The 6000-nt window shown below is 44.3% G+C and overlaps 1 long non-coding RNA gene across 1 annotated transcript in view; it reads right to left on the bottom strand.

The window, feature by feature from the left end:
- Positions 1-792: 792 nt before the first annotated feature.
- Positions 793-6000, bottom strand: part of LOC105542069 — a 36778-nt gene continuing 31570 nt past the window's right edge. The window contains exon 3 of the long non-coding RNA XR_001006416.1: positions 793-907. This is a non-coding gene — a long non-coding RNA (uncharacterized LOC105542069). The remainder of the gene's footprint in view (positions 908-6000) is intronic.

Below are 6000 nucleotides of genomic sequence, written 5' to 3'. Positions count from 1 at the left end.
AGGAAAAGAAGAAAAGAAAGGGAAGGGAAAATAAATAGTGGAAGTTAGACCACCAATAGCACCATGAAGAAGAGAGAATGGCCTTGATGTGAATCCTAACTTCGATACTTACCCACCGCAGGGGGTTTTACCTCTCATCTGTAAAACAGAGGTAACAGTGTCTACTTGACCTAAGTACTTATGAGGGTTAAATGAAAATGCATGGTGTCTGATATACAGCAGGTGCATAATTAAATGCATAGTGTCAAACATACAGTAACTGCATAACTAAATGCATAGTATTTGGCACATGGGAGGCACACAAATATAGTTCTTTCACCCAGTCTCCTTTAGACACTGAGTTCCTGGGGGGTGAGTGCAGCGCTAGCCTGGCGTGGTGCTTGGCACATGGTGGGCCTTTAATAGATACTTATTAAAGGAATAATGCAAGAGAACATTCCTCTGAATAACTGGAACCTTTTCCTTCTCCCTCATACTAAGGATTATGCAACTGTGTAGCCCATTCTTCCTTTGACACTAGGAACATTTTAGCTAATTGAATTTGAATTTCAGCTGTGACAACTACTTGGCCTTCCTAGACTACACATCTATGCTCCTCTGTATCTAATCTTGACCCTCTACTCCTAGTTCTCTCAGGCCTAATTCTCTACTTCTTTGTTTTTATTTTCCCAGCATCATTTTGTTGTAGGTATCCCTGCTATAAGCCATCTTTGTGGAAAGAGATGGAGCAAAAACACACAAGTAGACAAACCAAATGCTTTATAAAAAAGCCACTGAAGACACATTAAGGAAGCCACTTTCCACCATTTATTAAATAAATTCTTTCCCAGGCCGGTCTGAGTTGCACCCAGACTTTACATCAGGCTTTGTTCCAAGTGGGTGGAGGTGCCAAAGGGAATACTGTGGCCTGAAAGACGTCCAAGGAAAAAGGCTTCTTTTAGAGGCAAGCCCACATTACACAGTTGGCAATGCTAAGCTGAACGTCCTCCCAGCTTCCAGGGGGAAATGAAAGACATTCCCCCCATAGCTTCGGTTTCAAGCTCTTACAGCTGGAAGGGCAGGAGAGCCAAGTTCCGCCTTTTCAATGCAGGTTGTCACTTGGGTGCCAGGATCTGCTGATCGATTAACCAAACATCCAACGTAAGGAAAAGGGCCAGCACACATCTTTTTGCTTAGCCCTTATTAAATGCTCCATTTAACCCCAAAGAACCTGACTTTCTCTTTTTTTCATCTGCCAGAGCTCCAGAACACCGTTACTAAAGAATTTTTCTTGAAAAATTACAAAGGGAAGCAAAAGAAGGAAATATGATTTCTGAGCAGACCTGTCATTGGCAGTTCTGCACCTGAGGCTCCTTGTTCTTCATGGGCTCTGAGGACTGGAAGGGAACTTGGGGATTCTCGAGAGTCACCTCCTTATTGTACAGATTGAGAAGCAGATGCCACTGAGAGGTACAGTGACTCACCCAAAGTCACACAGCTGGTTAAGGGCAAGGAGAGGGCTAGACCCACATCCCCTGACTTTTAATTCACTCACTAAACCACATGCTTCTCCAGTACCATAGACTTAGCCACAGACTCTTTGAAGAGATTGAATAATTCAAACAGCTGACGCCCTTGTAGAAGGACAAACTGCAGGGTGGCCTCCCTTCTGTGTAAACCAACAACCCAAATAGCATAATGAAAGAGCCCAGTTTATTTTTCTTGTCACATAAATTAAAATCATTTACAGGCAGACATTCCCTAACTCACAAATAAGCTGTGTCCTAACAGTGTGTTTGGAATTTGCTATTTAGAACCCAGGACGTGTTTTCTTCCTGGGAAATCACATGATCGAGTGTGGTCAGAACCCCAAGCCAGGTCACACACGGCGACTGAACCAATAAGTAACCACTGTGGAGTGGAAGGAACCATTCATCATAGTGTTTCCATGAAAAAACACATTCCAGGTTTCAAGTAGGAATAGTGGAAACGCAGCTACCCCACCAAGGTCCCAGTGCAAAGATGCCCCTCCCAGGTGCCTGGTGGGGAGCTGGGAGGTTAGGCTAGGTAAGAGCTAGGAAGCCGTGCAGAATTGTGAACTGGACATGTGCTTTGGATGGAGGCAAAACAGGTTTCCAGTCCACTCCACTACTTAATGACTGGGTAAGTTCCTTAACCTCTCTGATCCTCTGAAAAATGAGGATGGTAACAATACCTCACTGGTAACTTATAAGGACAAAAGAAGACAATGTATATTAAGAACCTATTTCGGTGTCTCGCATGTATCAACAAGCCATCATTTATTATCGTGGTTGCTTGGGAGGAGAAGGGCGGGCTCTGGCGGTTTGGAGAGCTGGGATGCTCCATTTGAGGAGGCAGCGTCTGGGGTGAGGAAAGGCTCTTGCCATAGCCTGATGGGCAGGGGGCAGTGAGGGGACCCTGGGTTCTTACCCCAAACCGCTGCCCCTTAGGCAGTAGAAGTGGCAGCAGCTGTGGTTCCACCCCTGCTGGGAGGAGGCGGCAAGACCCCGGTGCGGCCCACAGTGGCCACTCCAAGCAGCCCAGTGTTGAGAGGGTCGCCTTTGGCAGTGCTGGCTCATAAGCAGCTTCAGCCTTCCCCTGCCCTCTGCCATCATTCCTCCCCATCCCCTGGGGACGTCCCTGGCAGCTCCCATCGTGCTCCTCGCCCTTTCAAGTCTCATTTCAGTGACTCAAAATGTCCAAGCCAGTGTAACATCAAACTTTAAATTCTGTTAAGTTCAGTCTCCTCCCACAATCTGAGGCTTGCTCCAGGCTTAAAAGCGGCCTGAGGAGGAGCAGGGGTCTGTGTTGCTAGTCTCTTCTCTCTCCTGGCTCTACTCCCAGCCCCCATCCTCACTAGCTGGGTTTCAGACCATCTGAGGCCAGGCCCAGAGGGAGAAGGGACGGAGTTGAGCACAGCAGTGTGATCTGGCATGAGTCCTCTGGGTGTCTGATGCATGGGTGTTAGCTCTGTCCCCAGGCCCATGGCTCCAGAGCCCCTCAAAGCCCCCCACACCTGTCTTGAGGTGGGAAGGAAGTGCCAGAACCTTCCCCCAGAAATATGGTGCTCAGCTGACCCAGTTTGCCCAGGACTAAGGGGTTTCCCAGGAGGCAAGACTTCCACTGCTAAGGCCAGGACAGTCCCAGGCAGACCAGGAGGAAACAATCACCCAACACAAGAGCGGCGGGCACATCATGACACTCAGCTCTGTCCCAAATAACCCTTTTCTCATGACTCTTCAGCCCAAGTGACCGGTGGGCTAGAGCTGGCAGGCTAGGTTTAACTCCGTCCTGGCAGGTCCTGCACAGGCAGCCTACCTCATGCTAGTAGTAGATTCTCAGAATCTTCTAAATGGTGGTCTCTGGGGCCTCTGCCTAAACTGAGACTCATCCTCGAATATGGACTAGAGGGATTTCTGGTGCCACGGTGAATCCTGAACTAAAAGGTTCACTGCATGCTTAGGGACATCTCAGCAGGGACTGAGACGCTGTACAGTATGGTGTAGGCTGTGGCCTGGGTTGAAATCTTAGTTCAGCCCCTCATTACCTTGGACTGTGTTACCTTTAGCACCCCTGTGTCTCATTTCCTCACATATGAAATTGATGGGTAATGGCCCCTACCTCATAGAGTTATCTGCAGCACTAAGAGAATTAACTCATGTCACACATTGCCTGGGACATGGTAACTGTGGAATAGATGTTAACTCCTAGCAACATTTTTATAGCAAGCCAGGATTGTATAATAAAAACTTGAATACATTTAATAAGTTTCAAATCTACTGCAGGCATATTTTCTTCAGTTATTTTCTTCATTTTAAAACAAATTGAAGAGTCATTGTTGGCAAAGGCACCAGAGAAAGGCCGTACACTCATGTGCTGCTGGTGGCAGCATAAATTTATAGTCGCTCTGGAAGGTCATTTGGCGATCGGTTTCGAAAGCCCTAAAAATGCTTTTGACCCAGCAATTCCACTTCTAGGAATTTATCCTGAGGAAATAATTGGAAAACTGGCTAAAGATTAATGCGCAAGATTGTTCCTTGCAGTGTACTTAAAACAGAAAAATATCTGAAGCTGTCTGAATGTCTTAAAAGATCAGAAACATTTTTGTTCATGCATCCAGTGAAATACTATGCAACTATTAAAAATTATGTCACAATCTATATTTGTTGACATGGGAGGGTGTTTATGAAATATATAGTATACTTATATAGACAGTGTACATTTTAAAATCATGTATATTCCAGGATTTTTTCTGAGCATGGGATTTAGTATTAGTTTGGCTGAGATCAAAACATATATACAATACTGTATTTTGCTTTTGTTTTGCTTAATGTTATGTAAGAGTCATTTTGTGCCATATAACAAACCTTCTATAAACTTCAATAGTAATAATATCCATCAAGTTGATGTTTCCCAATTTAAATAACCAATCATTTATTGTTGGAGCAACTTATTCCAAAAATGTGTTTTGTTTTGTTTTTCTTTTTGAGACAGAGTCTCACTCCGTCACCCAGACTGGAGTGCAGTGGCGCCATCTCGGCTCACTGCAAGCTCCACCTCCCAGGTTCACGCCATTCTCCTGCCTCAGTCTCCCGAGTAGCTGGGACTACAGGTGTCCACCACCACGCCCGGCTAATTTTTTGTATTTTCAGTAGAGATGGGGTTTCACCATGTTAGCCAGGATGGTCTCGATGTCCTGACCTCGTGATCTGCCCGCCTCAGCCTCCCAAAGTGCTGGGATTACAGGCATGAGCCACCGCACCTGGCTCCAAAAGTGTTTTAAGAGGCAGGGTGCGGTGTCTCACCCATAATTCTAGCACTTTGGGAGGCCAAGGTGAGAGGATCACTTGAGGTCAGGAGTTCGAAACCAGCATGGCCAACATGGTGAAACCCTGTCTCTACTAAAAATACAAAAAAATTAGCTGGGCATGGTGGCGCCTGTAATCCCAGCTACTCGGGAGGCTGAGCCAGAAGAATCGCTTGAACCTTGAAGGTGGAGGTTGCAGTGAGCTGAGATCACGCCACTACACTCTAGCCTGGGCAACAGAGCAAGACTCTGTCTCAAAAAAAAAAAAAAAAAAAAAAAAAAAAACTGTTTTAAGGAATATTTTGTTAACACCACCTTGGTGTCTAATACTTTTTTCATTTTCAGGAACATTTTCTTAAAATCAATATACCTAAATTAAATTACTCAGTCAAACTATAGGAATGTGCATGTATTTGAGGGGGACATAAATATTTTTAGGGCTTGCAATACATATTGACAAACTGCCTTCCAACAAGTTATACCAGTTTATCCCAAGAATTGATTTGGAAATTGGATGCTTGTCCACTTTTCTCTGCAAAGAAAGAAGACTCCACTGTTCATATAATGTCTTCCCCAGATTTCTTGTGCCAACTGAACGGATCACCCTTACAGTATCTGATCCTCCTGCCCTTCTGAAGTCTCACACTTCCTGATGAAACTGTGCACCAAATTGCCACAGAAATGGAAAGAAAGGGGCAAAGAAAGCAAAGAAAAAAGACTCCAGGGTAATGAAACCCCTACGCATACTCACCAATAGATCAGTCTATGTGGCGAAAAAGTAATTTGATTATGCAATATGTAACTCAATACATTTCAGCAGTTTTCAAATGCATTTGAACTGCTCTTGAGAATGCCTTTATTTCAAAATTATTAACTCGACAAAAATCAAGTGTGTTGAGAAGAAAACATGCTAGTAGAAGGTCTCAGACAAAAACTGAAAGACAGAAGACTGGAAGAAGTTACAAAATGTCAAAAACTCTTTTGTTCTATCACAGCAGAAGCGAAAAAGTCTGATAGACAAAAGCCTGAAATTGAGAAGAAGAATCATAATAGCTAAGAAAATATAAATAATGAAGATGAGAAGAGAGAATAATTATAAAAATCAGATCATGCCAAGGCAGTACTTCATTCAGAGGAAGAGATACATTTGGAGCATAATTGTTTGAATAACCCAATTTAATGAAGGGGAGTGA

Source organism: Mandrillus leucophaeus, unplaced genomic scaffold (genome assembly GCF_000951045.1).
Source record: "Mandrillus leucophaeus isolate KB7577 unplaced genomic scaffold, Mleu.le_1.0 Scaffold25, whole genome shotgun sequence".
NCBI lineage: Eukaryota > Metazoa > Chordata > Mammalia > Primates > Cercopithecidae > Mandrillus > Mandrillus leucophaeus.
The sequence above is the reverse complement of the archived record's forward strand: the minus strand, read 5'-3'. Positions and strand labels throughout refer to the sequence as shown.